Consider the following 27,652-nt stretch of genomic DNA (forward strand, 5'->3'; position numbering starts at 1 on the left):
TTCCACAGTTTATAAGAAGCTTGAGCCATGTCTGAAAATATTGTTGAACAAATTTCTTATGTGTTGTTATTATTGTGCCAAAGAAAAGTCAATCATTAATTATGATTCTATTTTTAACTTAACGAAAAATATTAGCAGCTTGAATAATCAAGGTAACATACTCAAAAAACTAGTCAAAATAATAAAAATACGAATTATTATTTTAAGATCCATATTGAATACATATTTACATATTAAATAGTATACGTTAAAGAGAAATGCAATAAATCAATATATTTGATTATAAACCGTTAGATAAATTGACAATTTAACATTGATTTATAATAATTTTACATTGTTTACAGATACATTGTATTCATCATTAAGTTTTCAGTTTTTTTGTTATTGTAACTTTCCACAACATACAACTTCAATTTTAATTTTACAATTGTGCTCAATAATATTTTGGGTTAAAATATAATATATTTAAATAAAAGTACTTGTATTGTCTACATACGACAGGGATGGCCATCGAACAACACACGCTGACGAGGGGTGAGATAATTTGCTACCTAAATACTGCTAAATTATTTTATGTCTCCTAAAATAGAATTTCGCCTTCGGGCCGACCCTTTAGCTGCGAATTTCAGGCCATTGCCATGGGAATAAAACTCCCTACACGGTGCGATTTTTAATGTCGTTCTGCAATTTTTATTCGCAAAGTAATGAAGAATGGATTTCCGTTCTGGCATAATTGGTAATTTGGGTTTTGAACTTCTTTTCCGTTTGATTCTTCTTGTCTAGCCGAACACACCACTCTATGAATATTAAGAGTTTTCACTTTCGCTTGAATAATAATTAGGTTGTTCATAGATCAATAGCAGACGGAGTGTTTTGGTCAACAGCTGCAATCCTTAGCAGAATAAATTACTACAGAGTCTGAATAGTTTCTGATGTTGTCCCATTCTTATACCAAAACGTTCGCCAATTGCTTAAATGATGTTAGAGATGAAAATGTATTCCCCACTTTCTGCTCTAAAACTCCACTATTCCTTTTTGCCGATGATGTTTTACCATTTTCTGCGTATGCTGTCAATAACTATAACATGTCATTAACTCTCGCAGGATAAAGGCTACAATGTACTACACATATAAACTACAAAACTTGGCATGTAAACTGAGTAATGCACACGCATTATTTACACTAAAGCATTGTTGCCAACCTGCAACAAGTTGTAAATTGTTTAAAAAATATTCTAAAATTAAAATAATATCACAAGTCCTTATAAAAGGGATGCATTTCTACCAATAACTTCGGAACTGTTATTTAAATTTTATAAAAATTAAACATAACAAAAACCAACTTTAATGACAATTCTTAAAAATAATTTACTACTAATATAATTGTATAATTAATACTAATATAAGAAAATGAGAATCATATATGACTAAATTATGATAAAAAATGCAGATGGTTTCTGTAAATTACGTATGTAAAATACGATGGTAATTATAGAAAATATATAAATTGAATTGAAACTTGCATTTTTATTTTATCTGATTGTAAATTGTCTATGATGTCAGTGATTCATAAACTGGTGACTACTAATGGTCACATTAATGTTTCTGTACTCGTGTTAAAATATGTTGGTTTCTCACTATCGGTTTTAAGGTAAATTCAAATAACCGTATAGTTAACACGTATGTTAAGATATATAGGTTCTTGCTGAGAAGCAAACGAAGATAAATTAACCTACAATTCTTACAATGTGGAAACCTAAAGCATTTACAACGCCACCCTAAGATAATATTTTGTTTTCCAAAAACCTTGCTTCATTAATGAAGACACAAATGGTTCCAATAATCACCCTTAACCGTTATCGAGAAGTCGATTATACATTACCGAAAAGGATATTCCATAAAATAACTATACATTTATATCACATGGTCTAAAATGGCCATTGATAAAAGGTATCAAAAGCACTCTCATTGAACCTAATAATCCAAGAATTAAACTGTTAGTTAACTTATAATATATACTGAAAATGATATTGATCTGTAGCTTTGAGTATGAAGTTTTTTAGTTAAACGAAAAGCTTTGATCAATCTTAGGATTTGGATACGTAATAATAAAATTTATAGTTACATCAACATCTTTGTTTAGATCATAATAAGAGTCGAAGATGATGTGAGATATATGAAGAGCGCCTAGGAAACATCGGATTGAAAGCACTGCTTTTCGTAGGCATAGTAGTGTAGTGCAGTATTCTTCCACTATATGTAGTTATCAGACAACGTCAGTTTGTAAATAAACGTTTGATTGTGATATTGACTTTGTCTTGCTGCTGTTATATACTGCCTGCTTGTTTGTAAAAAAATAATTACAAGCTTTTCAACAAAAGCCTGGCTATCTTTGGGTTCCAACGTTATTAGGAAAAATTCGAAAAGAACAAAAAGATGGCTTGAATTTTTGTTTATTGCTAGAAAAATAGGAAGCGAAAGCTTCAACAGTTAACCATTACCTTCAATTCAAAGTGTTAAGATACCTGTGTGATCAAATGCGGAGTAAAGGCCTGGTGCTTTAGTGATCAGATGAATGGTTTCTTTCTTACGATAACGCCTCCATACAGTTTTATGCGAGAATCACTATTTACTCTTTTTCGCCATCCGTATTTCCCAGATATCGTGCCATTTGTCCATCGTGCCATCAATCCTGTCCCTAGAATGAAGGAAAATCTAAAACTAAAGTAAATATTTCATGATGTGGAAGCATAAAAATATAACATGGGGCATTGAAAGCTGTAATATTTGAAAAGTCCCAGCGGTGTAGAGAGTAAGTCAAGGAATTTGTAAAAAGTTAATACGTAAATTAATACACAATATTTTTTAATAAAAATTCAGTTATATTTGTTTGCTCCTAGTTTCTCTGTCATTTAAAATATAATAATATTTGAAGTTATTGTTAGTTATACATTGTTTTTATTATAAGAAGTTATATATTTTTTAAGCATACCTACATATTCATTACTCTAGATATAGGTGAATTTTAATGGTTCTTAATATTGGTAATAATCTGTAATATGTAAAGTTCTTAATCTGTTCTGTTCTGTAATATTGAAGTTATAGTTAATTTTATTATAAATATAAAGCACTATATTTTATGTTTATATTTAACTTTTATTGATAGTATTACATAACATCATATCCATAATTATTTCATTATTTAAATACTGCTATTAATAAAATAATTAAATAATTATTAAATTATTATTAGTATGTTGATGTCTAATTTTCGTAAATCGAGTTAATATATATTAATTACTAAATATGTTATGTAATTTAACGTTATATTATGGAAAGGGTTTATTGTTAGGCGATAATACTGCACATTGGAATTAATTCTTAGCGTTTTATAGCAATATTATTTTCGAACCATAGAATACACTGGACTGCCGACACACAAGTTTATTGTAAAATTAAATTAATAAAAATGTAAAAATGTAAAGTCGCCTTTTTCTGTGACTTTATTTCTGTTTACTTTATTCTACTGATATTCTCATTCCATTTCTTTTTCTATCTAGTATGGACTAATTAACGTTCTCTGCTCTGCACGTTCTTTTATTTTCTCTTTTATCAATTCAAGAGTGTCCTGTTAATATATGAACTACCCTCAGTTCGATTGCCTCTGATAGTGCTTATTTCTCAGTGTTTTTGCATTATATATCATAACAGGTTATATTGTGTCAGTTAAGCATATTGCAACCCATACCTGTTCTCGTACTTATCCATGAACATTACATAATCGGATATTTCTATGCCCAAATATAATTTTTCAAAATTAATTAATTTTATGCTGGATGACTTTCAACCTCCAGTTTGCATTTTAGTGCCGCTTTTGATGCTGTCATGTATTTATTTTATGTTTTAATACATTAAGTTATTTAGCAATAACTCATGGTCGCCCAGCCTGTATCCTTTTTTTTTGGGTAACTAGAGTTTTAAATGCGACTTCTTTAATATTGGGCTTCAGCTTGTCTAAGGAAATGTTTATATTCTCCTCTCTTAATGGGTGAATGAGAAGTTTTTCTTCAGTGTTTTTTATACAGTTGCTTAATTGATAAGTCCCATAGTGAATCGATGTCTATTTTTGGTTTCTTGATTTGCCTATTCTGCTTACATTTTATTTTAATTTTAGCAAATTACAAATTCTGTCCGCTTCCCATATTAGTATTAAACAACGTTCTGACATACATTATTTGGAGTAGGTGGCATATGTTAATAACAATATAGCCAATTGTAAACCTGTTGTCTCTGTGTCACAGGGTGCCTCAAAAAACTATTTTAAAGTTTAATTTAACTAAGACAAAATTATTGTACCGTAATAAACTAAGTCTGGGTATATACTAAAATTAGCTGTAAAACGAAATATCTATGGAACAAGATAGATATTTGATTTGATATATATATATATATATATATATATATATATATATATATATATATATATATATATATATATATATATAGATTCATAATTATATAGATATAGATATTGATATTGCATGTTATCTATTTGATTTTTATTAGATCCTATTATAAATGATCAAAACAAAGTGAAACCACAAGCGAATTCACTGGAGGAAAATGTTGTAGTAGGTGATAGTAGTCGTATATATAGTTATTATTATTTAAAAATTCATTTTAAATATACTATTTTTCTATTAAAGTAATTGCTATGAATTAATTATAATATAAAAAATTCGATAATTATATATTTTATTAACAAGCTAAAACCTTTCATCATCATCGTTATCAATCTCTAGTTGGCGCTTGGGAAGACTCTACTTCTTGATCAATACACTGCTGTTGGTGTCGCAGGAGTTAGTTATCGGCCACAGATATTCTGGCCTCAAACAACGTTAGTCTCCTATTTTTCAGTTCGCTTGCTATGATCTTCATATATATTTTTTTCGCAGCATCTTCCAGCCAAAAGGCAATTTCGACAACAAGTCCGTGAGTAACTCTTCATACGGTAGATATACTCAATGTGTTCAAAGACGACGTCGGAGAGAATCATGTAGAATATGACTTAAACATAGCATATGAAAGAAATCAAGCTTCAAGATATCAGATTATAACAGTGTCCAAGTTTAGGAGCTATTTTGAAGGATTGGCGCTTGAAGGAGACATATTTTAGTCTTGACTGTAATATTTCCCATAAAGAGGTCTACTCAACTTATTACTTTACAGCAGTAAGCTCCTAACTTTCTTTCCTCATTAATTCTTAAACTATATGGAATTCTAGAAGCTTCAGTATTTGTATCAGTGAATATAGCACTATCATCAGCGAACATCAGATCGATACAGAGTTTGTAGCATAATATTGAGTGCCATGTCTGTTTCTGAAAATATCGCATATTATTGCACCCACTACTATATTGAAAAGCAGTGAAAAGCAGACCTTTAATTACCGAAGTCGATCAATAATCCATTCTTGACATTCGATTTTACGGTTAAGTGAATAGTTTCAACTTCTACATACGATCACAACAAACCTTGCGATAAAAAGTCATACAAATATAAATGTATTTATTATTTCATATTAATTTAAACTAAATATAAATTATTGTTAAAGTATTTATTAAAATGGCGCCGGGTGGATTTAGTTTAAAAAAGTAAACAACGGCTGTAATATCCAGTGTCACCAATGTGGGAAGCAACTGAAACATAACAATAGTAAGAGTAGTTTAATTAAACATCTCAAGAAAGTACGTAAAATTTAATTTTATGAATTTTTTAACTGCTTCTAATCAAAATCGCACGAGAACAATAAGCGATAAAGACAATGACGATGAAATAATGATAGTTTCACAGCCTAAATAAGTAAATATGTATGTTTATATTTATAATCTTTAAATCTATACCTACTTTTTTCTTGTTTTTTCTTTATTTATTTATTTATTTGGATGTGAGTAATTTTATTATACAATTTAATGGATAATTTTGTACAATTAATTTTTTCATTTATCATTTATTTACAGCCTCGCTTATCAGAAGCTTTTAATTAACTAGTTCTTCTCACTATTTCATCAAATTCATTTTGAAGTTCTAAGTCTGAGGGACTTTTCAAGGGCTTATTGAGCGCTGTGTAAGTCTAATCGACTTTTACAGTGGGTGCTCGTAATGATGTAACAACTGCTCTCATGTATATGACTGCTGTTGAAAACCTTGCTCTGTGCACTCCTGAAAAAATAAGGCTTCAGAATTCTTTCTCAAGAATAACAGCTTCTTTATAAACCTGCTTTTTTAATAGTTAAAACAATTAATATATTTTACAGTCTCATTTTACCAACTAGGGGTTTCTCTTGACTGGATCTACAGTTTAACGTGGGTTTCGAACTACGGTCCTCGGCATTAAGCCGACTGGCGAACTTAGAAATCATCCCAGAAGACATCCGGTTCTACCCAGCCTGACTGGTAGTGGCGTGACTGGGATCATTTTTCTTGTCGGATTTTATACTCTTGTCGAGGACAATCACAAATATTAAACAATCACAAACATAAATTTACGACCATGCTCCAGCAGGATTCGAACCCACGACTATCGCAACAGTAGGTGGACCGTCCTGTCGCCATTACCACTGCGCCACCAAGCCGGCTTTAATAAATTTGAATTATTCGTTCACAGCATAGCTATTCAAAAAATAAATTCATTGACTATAAAAATTATTCATCTTTTAAGTTTTTGTGTATTCATTTCAAGTTTATGATGAATCGTTTTTTAAATAAAAGGAAGTATTAAAATAATGACAGGACAGAATTTAATTAGTTTTCTTGTCAAGAGGAGGCATTAAATTTGGAGGTGTACGTGCACATTTGTGCACTTAGTGAGGAACCGCCGCTGACTTTTTTACCACTAACCTTAGCAACATTAACAAATCAAATTTGCGATGGTCTCGAACAATAAAATTTATTTTTGAAGCATCTGAAGCGCTTCAAATTAATATAAGCACCTACTTTGAATATCTCGTTATGAAAATAAAGGGTCAAAGGTCGAGTGGTGTGGAAACGAGGGCGTCCATATTGTGGCGATAAAACGTGGCTCGACAGCCCAGTTTCTGACTGAGATTCGGCTTCAGGAGATAAGAAGACAGCACAAGGACAATGTCTCTCTGATTGCGGCGTGAAAAGTTCAAGTAAAAATCATGCAGCTAACACTCGAAGCCGGAGAAGAGAGAGAGAGAGTGAACGAGAAACGTGGTGGGGGACGGCCGGCCGGGGGAGAAAAACGGCCGGGGACTGGGGAAAATATTGATTCTGTAATAGAGCGAAGTTGGCCATGCCCACGAGTGACGGGCACCAGTCAATTGGCCTAGATGTTGGCGATAATCCGACCGAGATTTTCGTTCGAATAAAACCTTGCTCGATTCGCGGTTGTTTGCCGCCTTTGATTGGATGAATTGCTGATATGTATTTACGGCGAAATAAGTAGCAGATTATTATTTCTTTTGTTCTAACGGTACGAATTATAAGAGGAATTATTACGAGGTGGAATAAAATATAAACGGTAATTTTGTAAAATATATTTATTGATCAATACACACACTAAACAATTTTCAATATAGTTACCTCCATGCTCTACACACTTTTGCCACCGATTTGGATGCTAGAATAGTTCTTCTTCATAAAAAGTTTGAGAGCGAGTTGTCCGCCAATTGTACACATACAGTTACTCTATTTTTTAAGTGCTTTCAAATATTTTACCTGACTATTACAAGGGCGCAAACAAAAAACAGTCACTATGTGACAAGTCAGGGCTATAAGGACGGTGTTCGGGACTGTCCCAGCGAATTTCTTCCAATTTATTCCTTTTCAAAGCCAAGTTGATTAGTGATAATGTATTGAACAGTTCCATAGCTGATACCCGATTCTGATATAGCTTGTATAAAATGTTTTCCCATTAATAGACCGTAAAATATATAGCCTGAATAAGCATAGAAAAGAGATTTGATTTAAAATAAATCAGGGCGCTTATTGGTCCTTCTACTCCTTCTTAATAGATCGAACTGAGAGACCTCTATGTCAAAATTGTGAGAAACCAATGTTAGTCTCCTATATTTTAACCAAATCAAGATGCTTATCAACTATCAAAAGTAGCCAGTTATAATTAAAATTATTTAATTCCCTCCAGGAAATCGGTCTTCATTTCAAAATCTGATTTTACCCTGTACATAGTTTCATTTTTAGATGACATTTATATTTAGATGCACAATTTTATTATTAATTTAATTATTTGTATGACTAGATAGTTGTTTTGTTTTGATACTTATTGTGTCGGTTATTCATTATTTGTTATCCTTGATCTATAACATGATATCTGATCTCAAATATTGCTATCTAAAACGATCCTGGCTTTTAATGACTTTCAATATCTGTACACAAATTTAGCTGCGTGTTAAATTTAATTTAATTATGAAATATTGGTAATTTTCTTATAACCACGAATTCGACTTATTGAAAAATCTACTACACTTAAAAATAATTATATACACACTTTTGAATATATATATATATATATATATATATATATATATATATATATTTCATTTTCCTCAAATATGAAACCAGAATTGTGATATTGAGGAGCAGTATCACCATAAGCTTCAAAATTGTTCAACAAATCAAACAACGAAAGAAAATGTCATCAAATGCCTGAATAATTCAATAATACTAAATAGAAAACTGTTAAGAGAAACGTGTTTAGAGAAATGTCAATATCATCGAACTGGTAGATTTTAGGGTTAGGGTTACTTTGTTTCGCACTTGTTTATCAGTAGTAGATATCGCTGATCAAAATACATGCAAGCCCTTAATATATATAATTCTTCTGTATGCGTATGTCATGAAACTAAGCCGCTGGACTGATTTTAATGAAATTGTGTGTGTGTTCTCGAATAGCAACGTGAGCAAAGTGAAAGATTTAATAAAAATCAAGGAAATTTAGATAACGATTATCTTCAGTTAATTCAACAATCGAAGTATAGATGAAATTGTGAAATTGGGAGGTATAATTATCATTTCCAATATTAAAATTATTTTAAACAACGAATTTTCAAGAAAGTAAAATTCGATTATTGATTCGCCAGATCATAGTGATGCAAGAATTATTGATGTTATCTAAAAATAATGCATAAAAATAATAAATTTATAAAATAGTTTCACAGAATTTTAATTGCGACACATGGGATATAAGACAAAGTAGGGCGTAATGGATAAATGAAAGCTATAGAAGACAAACTAAAGTTGGGCTATCTGCACGGTCGAAATTGAAGAGTGAAATAAAAAGCGAGAACAGCACAATTTTATTACAAAATTCAGGCAAATAAATTAATCTTTTAATCAGCCTGGTTTATTGTGTTCGTAATATATATTTTAGGTGAAAAATATGGATAAAATATATGGACTGTATGAATACATAAATTAAGTTATAAAAATGCAGGATTTAAAATGAAACTAACTACATAATTTGCATAGATGGAATACGTAGGAAAAATAAACGATATTATGAATTATTAACAGTACATTTATAAAAATGCTTTAAATTGATAAATATTAAGGTGTTTAATGATTAGTGCAATAAGACGTTAAGACTATGTGACATTTTCTTCTCTAAACCTTGTATCAATTATTTTGATTCAAACATCAATTTCAAAATTGTTTTATACATATTCTCTGTTTTAATATATAAACATGTATTATTTTATAATGTATGTTTATCATATAAAAATAAAGAAATCATCATATTCAGTAGTGCAGTAATATACTTATTAACACTGTGATTATTTAAAGTGAATGGAAATTAGATTTAATTAATTACAAGTTAAAAAATGTGAGTAGGTGTTAGTTCTTGAGATAGTTTACATATATATTTTAATATGTTTATTTCATTTAGTTATTTTTGTTGTGCGCCAAATACATCTCTGATCTTATATTGCAAATACTGTGAAAACCAGTTTTAGTAAAATATCATTTTTATTTTTGTGTCATCTACTTTAGCCCAGAACACAACAAGAAAGATCGATAGAGAAATCAGGCAAAGCCATTGCAATTCGGAGAACAATCCCGAAACTAGAAAGGGAAAAGAATGGCCGAGCAAACAAAACGACGAACAAAAAAGAAAGATTAACTCCAACATTTTCCGACCTATCCATATCTTTCCGTTCGACACGGCTCCAACAGAAATCCACGGGCCGGCTCGGCCGCTCTATCGGGAAAACATTTACAACGTGAAGTCGGACACAAAACCGCCACTACTTTGTTTTCTCTTTAAACCCTCGTTCGAAAACGAAACTTTGCTCTCTCCCCGTTCGGTGGCTTCTGCCAAAAGTTTTTATTTCGTCGGTCCGCCAGCTCAACGCAAGACAAGGCGATATTTGTTTTTCGGGAAAATTAGAGAATAAATGGCGAGACCGCTGGTCGGTATTTATCAGGTGTTTTCCAACCTTTTAACGATTATCGGCAGAGAAAGTTGATAGTTTTGTAGTTGGCGAACTTCGTCAGATCGACTATGGGATAGTTTTGCTTAGTTTTAACTAGTTTTTAATATAGTCCTTTTTTAATATTTGTGTAAGATACAGAGGATTGACAAAATTATTCGACCATCTTCCATATATACACTATTTATTTATTAAAATTATATTGTATAACAATACCATTTGATTTTAAGGTTTTTAAGCTGCAATTCTTCCTGAAATATATTCGTAGATTATTTAAATAGTTTCTAATGGATATTCATCCCAGTCTCGTACCGAAACATCCGCAAATTGTTTGAAATTTACTCCTCAAACTCTGCTCTAACACTCCCTATAATGGTTGAGGTCTGGCAGTTGTGCTGGCCAGGGATGATATTGGATGTTATTCTGATACTCTTCAGTTCTTCATATTGGAATATGGTAGTGTTTGGCAGTAATGCACTAGTAATAGTAAGAACTTCATCATTAGAGATGTTAAGATATACAGTGGCAGCATTTCCACTTAGAGGATCATTTAAATAATACAATATTGCCGCCCAAAATTTGAACCGAATTTCCCCCATGTTTGACATAGGAAGCAAGCAGTCCGGATTGTAGGCTTATTTGGAGGCTCCTCCATATATCCATACATAAACTCTGCCGTTTATAGGAAAAAATGTAAATGACGATTCATTGGACCACACTATATTATCTTAATCATCCAGGTTTTTGTGATGCTTGCACCATTTATTTAGCAGCTTAGCGTTAGTTTCCGTTATAAAGGATTTCATAATTATAATAATTCTGTCGAAACAGTATTATACAAGTAAGTGTTTCTTCTGCCAAGATAGTTTTATGTGTCTGGCCATATTCTTTTCTAACGTTCCTTATCACTTATATTCGGATTTCGCTCTCTAGTTTTGTTCACCAATAATGTTTCACCATGTTTGGTTTATGCCTATGAAGGTAAAATGGTATGTTCAGCTATATTATTAGAGTATAGCTCTATGACAAGGTATGGCATGACGGCCTCATTCATAAGGCTTTCATAATAGCAAATGTTATTGAAACAACACAATGAACTATTAATATCTTACATAGGAGTTGTAAAATATTTAGAATCAAACAAGAGGAGGCCTAGCCTAAAGTAAAAGAATGTAAAACACAAATGGAAAATATCACGATGGCTACATTTGCTAATGATACTGCGAATCTTGCGTTGGAGACAATAGCCAAGAAGCCACACAAAAATTAGAAAAGGCAAGTGACAATATAAATAGTTGGATCCAAACCAGGAATATAAATATTAACGAAAGTAAATCTGTGCATGTGCAGTTCACGTATAATTAGACCGCATAATCACCAATAACAATAACTAATACTATCATCTTATATAGCAACAAGGCTAAGTGTCTTAAAATGAATCTTGAAGCAAAACTTGACTGGAAGGAATATGTAAAAAAAGAAAAATACTGGAATTTAGATAGAAGAAATTGTATTGCCTAATTGGGAAAAAATCACAATTTTCAGTACATAATAAATTACTATTTTGCAAGCAAATATTAAAACTTATATGGACATAAGAATTGAATTATGCTATCTTCCGCTAAAAATAATACAGTGAAATATAATCTACAATACCGCTATGTAAACTGAGCTATATGTACGCGTCACATTATTTGCACAGAAGCAGTGCTGCCAACATCCAACAATATATTCTAGAATGTATAGTGTTTATTATTTTCTCTATCCTTTGTATTATTCCATTCCATGAAAAGTACATTTATGCCATTATGAAATATCCGCCAGGTTTTTACAAAATTATGCAGACCTGAGAGACCCAATTTTTAATAATTTTATTGCTACCGAAATATTACACTGACATCAAATTAGTGATTTACACAGCTATTACAAATTCCGGATTTTTCAAAACAACTTTCAAAACTATATTGCCATTGCTTAACAATTGTATATTATTATATACCTGTATAAAAAATATACATCTTAATTTTAATACAATTAAGAGATTTGACCAGGTATGAAATAATAGACAATTAATTCCAGCTTGGTAGTCGCTGGTGACAGGATGGCCCTCCTACTGCTACGATACTCGAAGTTTCTAATTATGATTATCTATAGGCAAAATCGTAAAATTTCACAAGAAATCAGACAATCATCCCAGGTACGCCAGTCCAGTTAAGACAACATATCTTATGGGACACCAGCCAGTAGGCGTAATAACGACGATCGTGGTTCGAAGCCCACGTTAAGATATAGGTCCTGTCCAGATACTCTTAGTTGGTAAAAAGTAGACTTTAAAATTTTTATTTAAAATATTATTTTTATTTAACAAATTCATTATTTTTATTCATTATTTTTAGATAACGTCAATAATTCTTACATTACCATGATCTGGCGAATCAATGATCGAATTTTACTTTCTTGAAAATTCGTTGTTTAAAATAATTTTAATATTGGAAATGATAATTATACCTCCCAATTTCGCAATTTCATCTATACTTCGATTGTTGAATTAACTGAAGATAATCGTTATCTAAATGTCCTTGATTTTTATTAAATCTTTCACTTTGCTCACGTTGCTATTCGGGCCCACACACAGAATTTCATTAAAATCAGTCCAGCGGCTTAGTTTAAGTTTTTAGTTAGTTAAGGGCTTGCATGTATTTTGATCAGAGATATCTGCTACTGATAAACAAGTGCTAAACAAAGTAACCCTAACCCTAAAATCTACCAGTTCGATGATATTGACATTTCTCTAAACACGTTTCTCTTAATAGTTTTCTATTTAGTATTATTGAATTATTCAGACATTTGATGACATTTTCTTTCGTTGTTTGATTTGTTGAACAATTTTGAAGCTTATGGTGATACTGCTCCTCAATATCACAATTCTGGTTTCATATTTGAGGAAAATGAATTGCAAGACATAATGGACAAAAACCTAACTCAAATTCCCTACGAAAATTCAGGCAGCTTAGCAGTTGATAGATAAACTGTTTCTAGACGTTTGTATGCGATGGAAAAGATTCAAAATAGGAAAAATGGCACCACATGAATTGCCGTTGACTGAAAATGCCTTTTCGAATATATCGGTTTCATTAAGTTAGTTAAAAAAATGATGTGACGTATTGTAACTATTAATGAAAAGTTGTTGTACTACGAGAATTTCAAGTGCAAGAGTCATGGAATAGCCCAGGGGGGCCATGTTGGCACCCAAGAGGACCATACATGACCATAAAGTCTTAATGTGCATATTCTGATTATTTCTAAGTTGGTCCCTCGCCAGTCGGTAGGCTTAATTCTGAGGACCGTGGTTCGGAGCTCAGGTTAAACTGTAGGTGCAGTCCAGAAAAACCATCGTTGATAAAAAGGAGACTTTAATATGTAATAAAAAAAATTGTACTTTAATATAACAACATTTTAGAACTCTATTTTTCAGATAATTTCATTGTTTCAACGAATAATAATATTGCTAATAATAAATGTTCCTTATTAAAAATAAACAAAACTATTATTGTATTTGAAAAGGGTGCGATGTTTAAATAGTTGATAAAGATTGACTGCGTAAATACGATAAATTCATTTAGTGGTTATTATCTTCTTTTTCTCAAAGAAAGTTAGAAAAGAAATATGTATATCTCCGCCTCACTTATCACATGATTGAAAAAAATTTAAGCTCATTTTGGAATGAAATAGAAATAAACCAATTACTTTTATTATATCATGTCATTGTTACTTTCCGAATATTAAGATACCATTAAGTATATTTTGTATCATTATTCTATTCCTCTAATCACACTGTCACTTGCCAATTTAAACTTATTTAAAATATTTAACTGATCTGTACAACACATCAAACAATTATCTCCGTCCTTTTCTCTCTTAGCATTAGTAGGAGGAATTCATATATCTCCATCTGTTATCGCTGAATAGAAAAACAGTCGAAGTGCGCATTTGACTAAATTAATAATTACTATTTTCAGTCGCTATTTTTTTACTATCGGCTAGTTCGACTGTCTTGCGACTATCGACTGTTTATACTATTTTCAGTCAATAGGTCCCAACGTTAGTAATAACGAACACTAAAAATAAAATAATATAGTTCATAGTTAATGTGTTATACGCAAAGCAAGTGGCGTATTCCGTATCCGCATTTAACCGACGTGACAGAACCAACTTCCAATACACAGCCCGTAACGAACGGGGTCCGTTATACGCGGCGTAAACTTGAAAATCAGCCCATGAAGGCGAAGCAGTTATAAATAGTCCTGTCACTTTCAATCTATCAGACTACAAACAGGCCTTCTATCTATAGCCATAAGGCGGACCTAATTTGAAAGCCAACGTAATCACTTAACATGAAGTTGTAAACGGGGCGAACTTCCAGATGGAAAATATTACATTAGCATGTAAATGTTTTTGAAATGGAAAACGAGGCGAAGGAAAGCGAAAGTGGATGGTTTGGCAAATATACGTGTAGATGAATGCGACGAATTACTACCAGTATATACGTTTTTTTTTGTCAGGTTTTTTGGCATTGATTATCACAATATTAATTACCATGACAATATTTAAAGATGTTCAGATCACGACTGTATCCATTCGTATAGAATATTAATCTTTATTGGAACATATCTGAACTTGAAAGACATTAACAAATCAAATACTTATGGAAGATAATTATTAGATATTTTATTTTTATTCTAAAGAAGTTCCTCCTTTTCTTGTACTATATTTCTTCTGTAATTGATAAATTAAGCGATCGGTGAAATGTGTGATGTCTCCGGTGATGAGGTTGTTTAACGTATCACGAGCAAAATTATCCGTGAAGGGATTGACTTCACTGACAGGAACCGACGAACATGTGGCCATGAATGGATAGATTGTGGCCAGACAATGTAAAACTACCGCTGCAAAAGTGAGGGTAGAACTCAACACTCACTTATTTCGTCAAAAACAGTACGGTAAGATCTCCACAAAGTTAACAATCACGGAAGGGCAGTGATGGCGAAACCCTTGCGATCATAATATTTTGGACACTGGATAATTGGAAGAATGTGGTATGGCCCCACTAATTATCTGCGCGTCGATCTGCACCTACCTACGGTCAAGCGTGGGGGAGGCATAGTAGATAGGGGCTGCAAAATCGTAGTATTCAGCTGATACTCTTATTCACATCATTGAACTGAGAATGAATATCTTAACAACCTCAATGATAATGTTCATAGTATGATTAGCACATTGCTGCCAAACACTGCCATATTCCAAGAATATAATACACCCATATACTCAGCCAAAAACGTTCATTCTTGGTCAGGGGAGTATCAAAATATCTTCAAACATCTCCCCTGGCCTACGTAATCGCCAGATATCAACATAATAGAATCGTTTTGTTGAGTTTGTAGGATGTTTTGGTACAAGAATGGGGCTGCATTCTGATGGGAACTATTTTGACACTCTACGAATGAATGGTAACTGTTTTAAAAGCTAATGGTGACCCGACACTTTATTAATAAATAAATATTGAGTATATGTCTGTATTTTAATTAATTTTGTGTCATGACTCTAATCAATTTGAAATAATATCAGCGGACAGTGTTGTTGCTACAAAGATGTAACAAAAAATGTGGACTGATTTTACACCCTTTCGTGGCATGTGTAATAAATGTATAATTTGAGACACACGTTAAACATGATGTTTTGCACCAATTACAACATAAATACTATAAAATTCATAGTTATAATTATAATAATTATATAGATAATTTTTATATAATTTTTCTTTCAGTGTTAAAATTATATTTAAAATGGAAATATTTTTGTTGGTGATTTTAAAAGAATGTTTCAGAATACTAAGCGATAAATTTGTGGGAGCTCTAAAGCTTTAGAGCTTGAGCTTCCGCGATTAGCATTCTATATAAATTCTAACAATGAAAAAGGTTTCTAAACACGAATGTCAATAGGTAGTATTCTATGGATTCTATAAACATGTAGCGATTTCGATTTTATCGGGCAGGCTTGAAATTTGAATATGAGGAAAGACATGATGCTAGATGAAGTTTATCTATCTTCTATCTATATGTTAGAAGTAATCCAAAGTAGATGTGTCACGTCTGCACCGAACTATGGTCAATGAGTGGATATAGAGGACAATAGTAAAAACAAAAATTAAAATATATGAACATATCAAAAAATACTATCTAATATGAAAATTTTGATATTCAACAAATATGATAATTTTCCATAAGCCTAATATTGTTTTAAATTCGATACGTATACTAAAATTTGTATTCTTCGTGACATTAAGTATGAAGCTATATGAATAATATCCCCTTTATTTAATAGAAATAAAAAATGTTCCCTATTTTCAGTAATATTTGAGATTAAAATACCTGTAAAATATATTCTGAAAACTTATTTATTTGTGCTTAATTCAATCATTACTAATATTTCAATATGATATATTTTTGATAAATATATTTTTCTGCTATAATTTTTATTTTTAACAAATATGAATAATTCTAAATTGTGTACATTAATATCACTTAAAATATGAATATAGCCGTCTTGGTGGCGCAGTGGTAAAGGCGATAGGATGGTCCTCATACTGTTCCGCCGCGATAGCCGCGAGTTCGAATCCTGCTGGGGCATGGTCGTAAATTTATGTTTGTGATTGTTTAAAATTTGTGATTGTTCTAGGCAAGAGTGTAAAATCCGACAAGGAAAATGATCTCAGTCACGCCAGTAACCAGGCTGAGTAAGACCGGATGTCTAATGGACTTAATGCTTAATGCTGAGGACCGTGGTTCGGAGCCCACGTTAAACTTTAGGTCCGGTCCAGATAAACCCATAGTTGGTAAAAGGAGACTTTAAAATATATTTAAAAAATATATGAATATAATAATTAATTTAATAATATATCGTATATTTCAATTTTCGTTTCTAAATCGTTTTTTCTCTACAATATATTTCTTTGTTTTCTTAAATTTCGACTGGATGTCCTAATTTATCAAAACAAACAGCACCTAAGTATAATTTTTTTTACTACAATACCCTTCTGAGAATACCCCATACAATTTATTTTATTAAAAAATACTGTTATTTACTTGCATAAAACAACTTTTCAAGTTTCGAATATTGAACTAGGTTGCGTTATTTTTTTATCTTTATATTTAGAGATTTTGTGAATAAAGACATGTTATATATAATATATATAGATATAATTCGTTTATTCACTTTAGCCATAATGAAATACTTACTATTTGGATTACCCTTAGGAATTTTCCTTAAGATTATTGGAAAAATTACAAAAAAAAAATATCACCAAAATATAGGACAGAAAGGAAACAAAATCAATGTTGTTGCTGCCACTGTAACACCTCTATGTTTTACCTTATGTGCTTAATATCTGGTATATGAAGGTCGCTATATATGTCTTCTGCAGCCTGTTCGGCGACAAAAACAAAACAAAAATTGTCGAAATTTGTAAAATCTCGAAAATAATATTTTTACAAAAATTCCAAACATCCCATAAAAGGCCATGGATATTCATCAATCAAATAAATCGACGTCCAAACGGGATATCTTGTTAACGAAATTTTTTTCTTAAAGAACAATATGGTGACTGCAGAACGGTACAGACAACAACTGAGCAAACTAAGTGAAGAATTTGATTAAAATATACTATTTGCCATGGTATTTTTATAAAAAAAAATCCGCAAAATATGCTACAATCAAATCATGCACATGTATTTTGAAGTATCATTGAACAACTCCAGAACTGATGCCATCGATCTATTTTTTCGTTTAGCTTATATTTAGCAGCGTTATTTGTCATATCTATTCACTTTTGTGCAATACTGCATCTAACATCTTAGATTACTTTGCTCTTATTCTTGTTCAAAAGTAAATGAGTTTTATTGTATAAAAAATAAACTCAGCATTCATTTAAGGTCTAGTGATATCTATTATATAGCTTTCATATTGTTATAGTTTATATAAGTAGACTTTTGATCGTTTTTTTCTCATTTATGGAGCACAAATTTCTTTTATGTAACAGGGTCTTTCGACGAAATCGCATTAAAATTTTGCCATATCAGACGTCACTATAAAGAAATTATGTAAATATTAGGAAACTTTACACATTAATCATTTATGTGTCGGAGTAGTGACTTTATCAGATTGCATAATTTCGAGGCAGGAAAGGCATTCGAGTAAGCGATTACGAATCTCCGAATTGACAGGATTTGGCAGGATTATAAATTAATATTTCAGTGTTCAGGTTCTCCCCTTCGGATGAACATAAAGGGTGGCGATATTAAGTTTTGTCGTAGATCTTGTTGTTACAAAATGTTGACGAATTGTTCGATGCTCTAAAGTGTTTAATAGCAAAAGTTATTAGTTCGGTTTTAAGCTAGATGCATATAAGTTATTCTGTTTTCGATTATTATGATTGAATTCTATAAATTAATTTATTATTTCACATCGTAGTCTTTGGATCATTTTATGGCTGTTTGTATAGTCATCTATTGAATATTTTAAAATAAATTTGACTGAGTGGTTTACAATATAATTCTTAAATATTTTAAAATTTGTTTGTTTTAATAATAAGATATAAGGAATGAGAGTAATTAATTTAAATAAAACATGGACGATTACAGCCTGTTATATATGACTGTATTAGAATGGCATATCTGTTCACTAGCATAAACATATGAAGGTTCATTCTTTGATTATCAATAGCCCCGCAAGTTTTCTCTGAAGAATAAATATGTAGTTGTAAGTATCTAAAAGACATCGTTGTAAATATTGTAAGTGTTAAACTGTGAATGGAATGAGACTACTAATAATATATATGACTAACTCAGACAACTTTTAAAAGAAATTTTCCCAAAAACAAGTTTTTCTAGTCCCTTCGCCATGATAACTGCTTCGATGTCATGAGATCGAAGTATGTCGTTCGCGGTTTACCTTTATCATCAAAATTTTCGAAATGAAAAGGAATTAAGCAATCCTGACAGTGGCGTTTACTTAAGGAGCCCGCGCCATACTATTTTCGATGAGGCTACCGTACATGACACTGAAAATTTGACAAAAATTATTTCTTGGAATCTTTATTTACTGAGAAATATTTCGAGAATTCGCTATAGTACGGTTTCATTGAATAAGTAGATATTATTACTAACTCAAGGCCCTAAAGCCTAGTATTAGAAAAATCCTAAATTACTTTTTCCTCTCCTTATACATTTTCTTATTTTGAAGTGTCGTGTTTAAAAAGTAAATGATAAATAATTGAGAACCTATAAATGGAGTAAGACAACTAAAAATAGATATGACTTATTTATGACTCCTCCTTGTGAAAGGACTTCTTCCGAAAGCAATTCTTTTATTAGTACAACAAATATTCCCGCCGACTAGGGTTTATTATGGTAAAGTTTTACTATTCCCTTTCGCCATGAAAACTGCTTCGATGATATGAGTACGAAATATGTCGTTCGCGGTTTATCTTTAACATCCAAATATTCGAAACGAAAAGGAATAAACCAATCCTGAAGTATTTACATAAGCAATCATCGCTACACTATTTTCGATGAGACTACCCTATATGACGTTGAAAATTTGACAAAAATTACTTCTTGGAATTTTTATTTACGAGGTATGAACTGAGAAATATTTCGAGAATTCGCTATAGTACGGTTTCATTGAATAAGTAGATATTATTACTGACTCAAGACCCTAAAGCCTAGTATTAGGGAAATCCTAAATAACTTTTTCCTCTCCTTATACATTTTCTCATTTTGAAGTGTCGTGTTTAAAAAATAATTGAGAACCTATAAATGGAGTAAGACAACTAAAAATAGATATGACTTATTTATGACTCAGACAACTTGTGAAAGGACTTCTTCCGAAAGTAATTCTTTTATTAGTACAACAAATATTCCCGCCGACTAGGGTTTATTATGGTAAAGTTTTACTATTCCCTTTCGCCATGAAAGCTGCTTCGATGATATGAGTACGAAATATGTCGTTCGCGGTTTATCTTTAACATCAAAATATTCGAAACGAAACGGAATACACCAATCCTGACACTGGTGTTTACATAAGCAGTCATAGCTACACTATTTTCGATGAGGCTACCCTATATGAAGTTGAAAATTTGACAAAAATTACTTCTTGGAATCTTTATTTACGAGATATGAACTGAGAAGTATTTCGAGAATTCATTATACTACGGTTTCATTGAATAAGTAGATATTATTACTAACTCAAGAAAATTATTAAAAAAGTCCTAAAGCCTAGTATTAGGAAAATCCTAAATTACTTTTTCCTCTCCTTATACATTTTGTCATTTTGAAGTGTCGTGTTTAAAAAATAAATGATAAATAATTGAGAACCTATAAATAGGGTAAGACTACTAAAAATAAATATGACTTATTACTGACTCACACTCATTCGTAGAACATATAATCTCGCTGACTAGGGTTTATTATAGTAACGTTTTTCTAGTCCTTTCGCCATGAAAACCGCTTCGATGTCATGAAATCAAAGTATGTCGTTCGCGGTTTATCTTTAACATCAAAATATTCGAAACGAAAAGGAATATACCAATCCTGACACTGGTGTTTACATAAGCAGTCATAGCTACACTATTTTCGATGAGGCTACCCTATATGAAGCTAAAAATTTGACAAAAAATACTTCTTGGAATCTTTATTGTCGAAATATCAATTATGAAGTATTTGGAGAACTCGCTATAGTATGGCTTCATTGAATAAGTAGACCTATTATTAACTCAAGACTTTAAAGCCAAGTATTAGGAAAAACATAAATTACTTCTTCCCCTCCTTATACATTTTGTCAATTTGAGGTGTTGTGTTTAGTACATAAATGATAAATAATTGAGAAACGATGAATGGAATAAAACTACTAAGAAGAGATATGACTTATTACTGACTCAGACCTTCTAAAAGAAGTTCTCCAGAAAACAATTCCTTTATTCCTACAACAAATATTCCCGCCGACTAAAGTCTATTATGGTAAAGTTTTTCTAGTCCCTTTTGCCATGAAAACTGCTTTTTAAGCACATCCAATTTGCCGAGTAAGACATGCAACGGTCTACTCTATTGATTTCCGTTCGTGGGTAATTGCAGCTTCGAAAAGGTCGTATTATCACCGGTCCCTAATGAATTGGCCTTCGACCGATCCGCGATCGGCCGCTTATTTTTTCCAAATTCTTCTTTCTCTGTTCTCTCCGTTCTCCGCTCGTTCCGATTCTTGTGCGCTCGGGCCGGACGTAGACCGTTAATATTTGATCTCGTTTCCGGATCAAGCTACGACTTACTCTCGCGGACTCCACTTTTATTGGACCACTAAAAATACAACGAATTATATGCCGAAACGTTCTGAACATGCAACGAAAGCGGACAAAACGAGAATGTTGCCGTTTACAGAGGGTTTTATATGAAATGGTTTCCTTTTTTTTGTTTTTAATATCAGCCCATTGGTCGGCTGCAGCCAAGTACTGAAACAATTATTAGGTGCTTGCATGTGTTGCGATCAGCGATATCTATCGGTAAAAATACGAAGTATCGATGTATATATCCAATAAAACTGTGAACTCACGTCATCCAAAGTTATGACGTCAAAACGTCGCAAGGTTGCCGCATTTTATTTTGACTTATTTTAGCTTTGATATATAACGACATTTTAGTGTATAATGAAGCAAAAATATTATAAAATACAACTTTATAGTTCATATAACGCATATATTACCGAAGGAATTATACAGACAATTGTTTGTAGGTTGTTTTATTATATCTACATTGAAGTCTTTTCCACCACCTATGAGATAGAGTTCTATTCCCTGGAGGCGTAATCCGTTTAATTAACAAAGGAAGAAATTACACTCTGCAGCCATATTGTTCAGCTCTCTGATCTACTGTATATCTTTTTTCATGCCTATTTTTATAAAAGCAAATTACATAAAGTGTAAATAAACATTTCATTTATATCTACCAATAATTTAACTTCTTTAAAATGGTATATTAATATCTTAATTTATGTTATGTAGTCATTCCTTAATTGCAGTTTTTGCCGATCTAATTGTTGGAATCTTTTCCATCAGTATGTTATGGTATGGTACATTGTCCATAAGCTGACGGTTTCCCCTAGTTCTTTATCAGCTGATTTTTAAATCAGATTAAAAACGTATGTTTCATTTCTTCATGTTTGTTGTATTTACATTCTTTTTATTAACATCTTTCCAAAAGTGGCTTAATGCTCCATTTTGACATATCTATGTCAATACAAATTAAAATTAGAAATCCTCCTTAATTTTATTATGATTTTAACTAATTGTATTCTTTTAAAACTAATATCTGGAAATTCCGGTAGACCTCTTCGTGGGTTAAATTTACACTATTTAAATCCCATATTTTCTAACAGTGTATGAAGGGTTGACTTACACCCCTAAAACAGCTGCATACCCGTTGGTTTTATATGGATACCTTCCAGACTAACCGTTATCTACTTACTGTTTTTAAATATTTCCTAAATTTAATCTCGAATAGAACTAACATCAAGGTATGTAGATCCTTTCTTTTCGACGAATGCAGCATTATATTTTATGACAGATTTTAGTACTAATATTCAGTGCAGCTGCAACACAATAAGAATATTTCCTATAAAACCACCAGCAACTTAAGATTTAATAGTACCAATACTTATATCTCTAACGCATTTTACTAGTAAAAAGGTGCCCCCATTACTTCGTTATTCTTCGAAGATATTGACTATTTATTGGCTTGGGCAATTTTCAATCAGAATAATCAGAAATATTAAGCAACGATTTCAAATTTATCGAAACAAGCAAATCGCCAAAACAAGGTTTGCCGGTTTATAGCCTCTTATATTTCTTATTATTAATGGGTTGAAGAAATTTGCAGCCATTCGATTACATAATCGGACGCATCAGACAGTATTTTGTTTTATATTGTAAATAAAATGTGAAGGAAAATATTGTCTTATATTAAAACACAGATACACATTTGTGGCTAGAATGAGACATTCTGCAGAATCCTGCGTACTCATCAGATATAGCACATTCTGATTACTATTATTCAGATTGATGCAACATGGCTTGGCTGCCACACATCTCCGAAATAATAGATTAATCAGTGAAATAAATCGATTATTAATAATTTTGACATTTAACAATATACTCTTATTTCTTTCTTATACTTAACGCTTTTTAAAAATATAGTGAATTGTTGGTATACAATTATTCGAGACCATACTTACATCAAAGGCAACAAATTCATTATTGACTATTATAAAGGTAAATGAGAACTTGATTTTAAATAGAGAAAGATAATAATTACTAGAAACATTACAGAAGAAGAAAGTGAAGAAAGGTATATAGGAAATACGAGCTAATAAAGAGGAATATCGGAAATGGGATGATAAAAATACAGAAAGCAACGCATTTAGTTAGCCACAAAGTATTAGTTATAACAATTTTAATATTGTACATAATCAAGAAGGAAATGAAACGCGAAATTAATACTGAAAAAATATTAAATAGGAGACGATGAAATAAACCGAAAATAAAAAGTTTGTTAAGATAAATGTGCCAGCAAAGCAAATAGAAAGCGGTAAAAATTGACTTAGATGCATATAGGATTGCTGAAATATAATATAATACTACAAAGCTCAGAAATAATAAGTATGTTAACCTAACAGTAACTCTTCATATTAACACACAAAACTTTTATTTTGCGGATTGTCTTATGAAATCGAGCTATCGGATTTCATGTATGGCAAACAAACATGAGTACATAAAAAAAGTAGTATCTTGAAAGAAAGCCTGTTGAATTCTCCATAAACATTTGATATATTTATGGAAAATAGACATGAAATTATTTACGAGAAAGGTCAAAAAAAATAAATAATGCGTCTAACATTAAGTTAAGAGAATGTGGCATTGTCATGCTAGCGGTCACAATTTTAAACTTAATTTATTTTCCATAAACAACCAGAAAAACATATTTTCAATAATTAGTTAAAAAAAAAACAACAAAAATGAATATAATGTCATACAACACTGACCTACAGTTTTTTCTCTGTAGTATTTTCATGCACCATAGTATTAAATTTGCCGGCTTGGTGGCGCAGTTGTAAAGGCGATGAGACGGTCCTCCTACTGTTACGATAGCCACGGGTTCGAATCCTGCCGCAGCATGGTCGTAAATTTATGTTTATGTTTTTTAAAATTTGTGAATTAGGCATGAGTGTAAAATCCGACAAGGAAAATGATCCCAGTCACTCCAGTAACCAGGTTGGGTAAGACCGGATGTCTTCTGGGATGATTTCTAGAGTTGGTCACTCGCCAGTCGGTAGGCTTAATACTGAAGACCCTGGTTCAGAGTCCAGTCCAGATAAACCCATAGTTGGTAAATGGAGACTTTAAAATATATAAAAAAAAATTAAACTTGATTTTTAATTTATTAATGGAATATGATTTTAAGAAATAAATTATCTTTAAAATAAAGAAACAATATTAAAAATGTAAAGAAAAAATTAGAAACAAATAATAAATCTATCTCATTAAAATATATCACAGTTTTTAAATAAGATAATTATATTACTGTTCTTCGACTTTATATCAAAAACCTAATTGAAATCAACGTCTCTTTTCTTATAACTTAATTCATCTTCAATAAACATTCTAGATGAACTAATTATAGTAAGGTATTATTTCTATTTCAATTTAAAAGTATTAGTTTTAAATCACTGATTTTATAATGTTCATGTTGTGTTAATATTGGTGAAAAAAGAAAGAGCATCAGTCTCTTTTTATCAAAATCATAATCAAAATTAACTTCAGAACTTACTGCATTTCACTCAAAGGCTTGTTTAGTAATCTCTAGTATTGCACTGACTGATGATTTTAATAAAAAGACGGTATTTACCATACTTGGCAAGTGTCTTGCTGCACTTGTTTAGAGTAAGTCAAACAAATTTAACACACCTACTATTAGATTTAAGTTAGAATAGGACATTAGGGCGATTTTATATCATCCTAAATATGGTACCAGGAGAACAATGTATGCTACTTGTATTTGCCTTCATCAGTGGGATAGGGCTATCTGTGTCTCTGAAATCTGGCGTTGGTAGGGACACTTTCATATTATCAATTGTAGTTTGACTGTGAATTGATCCAAGACATTTTTAAGAAAAAATCTATGCCCAAATCCAAAGAATTAATTTTGAGAAGGAGATAATGTTTAATTTTAAAGCTTCATAAGCATGAAAATGTTTTTGAATTTCCTGATATTTATCATCATTTATATTTCTCAAAAAATTATGACAAGCTTTTATAAAAGCAACCCGTGCTTGTTTCTATAGTTTATTCAAATTTGTATTAAAAACTGCGTCCTTCACCAACCTACTTCTTCAAGAAGGATTCTTCAATTTCGTGTCACTGATTTTGAACAATTTTCAAATCTTCTAATTCGTGTGTTTTTAATTATGTGTTCTGTGTAGCAACGGGAGTTAATTACAACTATAGATATATATTTTATGTATGTGTTAAGACTGGTCAAACTATTTAATACAAAGATATAAAATCTAAAGAATTAAAAGACTTAGGATTATCAATTAACCGTTAAATTATATCGAAAACTATATAAACAAATAAACCGCTGTGAGAATGAATTTTCTTCAATCAATTTCATTTTATATAAAATTATTAAAATCATTATAACATATCAAATATTCTACATTTTGAATAATATTAAAAATATCCTAATATAGAATCATCATAGTTAAATCTTCATATTTATATTATTTTTTTAAAGATGAGTAACTACCTATATTGGTAAAAAATTCTTATATTTAACATATTATACCTAAAACATCCATACAGGTCCCATTGATCGCAGTTTGCCTTTATGTGACTTTAGCCTCTAACAAGTGATTTTAAGCATGCCAATTTGCAAAATAAGACATGCAATGGTGCTTAACCCCTTTATAGAGGTCTATAAACTTGCTACTCTGCATGCATTGCACGTAGACCCATAAAAATTATAAAGTTGAATTTTTGAAATGCAGCTTGCATAATATTTCTCTAGCGTAACCTATTATTTAATAACAGAGATATTATATTTGATTCAACGAATGTTTTAAACTTAATCTCAAAACCCAGGTTGTATAAGTTATATAATGTATAATATACGTCTTATATTACATGACTGATACGCTTCTGACTACGAAGACTGTGTATATGTGTTTCACTTAATGATGTGATTAGTGAGATGTATAGACACAGAGGTTTAATTTATAATACAATAAATTTAAACCTCAGTATTTGTGATCGCCATTCAACAGTCGCAGTTCTTCCATAAAGTAAAATAGTTTTTAAAATTTTAAACCATTCATATTCACGATGATGATATCTATATCATGATATCAATATATATAAAACCATTAAAGAAAATATTAAACGAAAAGTAACAGCAAAGGATAATCGTCTAAAGTTATGTAATAGAATAATTAATATGTAAAAAAACGATATTTTTAAAATAGCGATTGTTATAAAGGAAATTGCAAAGTTGATGGTCTTATTAAAGACCCAAATGTGTTTTAAATAGGCTAAAGAAAACTTTGAGATAAAACAAATCGATAAAATAAAGTAAATTTTTAACTTTATTTTATGAGAACAATTTATATGAAAATCAAAGCTCCGTAGCAAACAATTTATTTTTAATAATATACTAACACACATTGCTATTAAATGTGTTTTATGATAAATATATTTAAAATCTATTAGATATAATTTAATATTCGCAATGTCCCAGTCGTAGAAAATGAAAAGAAGAACTTTAGGTTCCTGTGTAAAATTTTGTTGAAGAGTTAAAAATAGTTCATTTATACATTTCTTGCAATTTCTCCAACTTTGAGCTAAAAGCGACCGTAAAGTTTCAATATTTCAAAGGAGTTTTATTACGGTCCAACTGAAAATATGTGAAAGAGACGTGGACATGAAAAGTTCTTTTATATCAATGTATGGCATTCTTGATTGGTCCTACACGCAAAACAAAGAAAAATATCCTTACTTAGATGCCAACGTAAAAATTCATCAA

General features: G+C 31.1%; 1 protein-coding gene across 3 annotated transcripts in view; it reads left to right on the plus strand.

The window, feature by feature from the left end:
• Positions 1-27,652, plus strand: part of Nckx30C — a 135,649-nt gene that overhangs the window by 33,768 nt on the left and 74,229 nt on the right. The window lies entirely within an intron of this gene.

Source organism: Rhynchophorus ferrugineus, unplaced genomic scaffold (genome assembly GCF_030347505.1).
Source record: "Rhynchophorus ferrugineus isolate W39M unplaced genomic scaffold, kcgeb_rfMv2 rfM8, whole genome shotgun sequence".
Lineage (NCBI taxonomy): Eukaryota > Metazoa > Arthropoda > Insecta > Coleoptera > Curculionidae > Rhynchophorus > Rhynchophorus ferrugineus.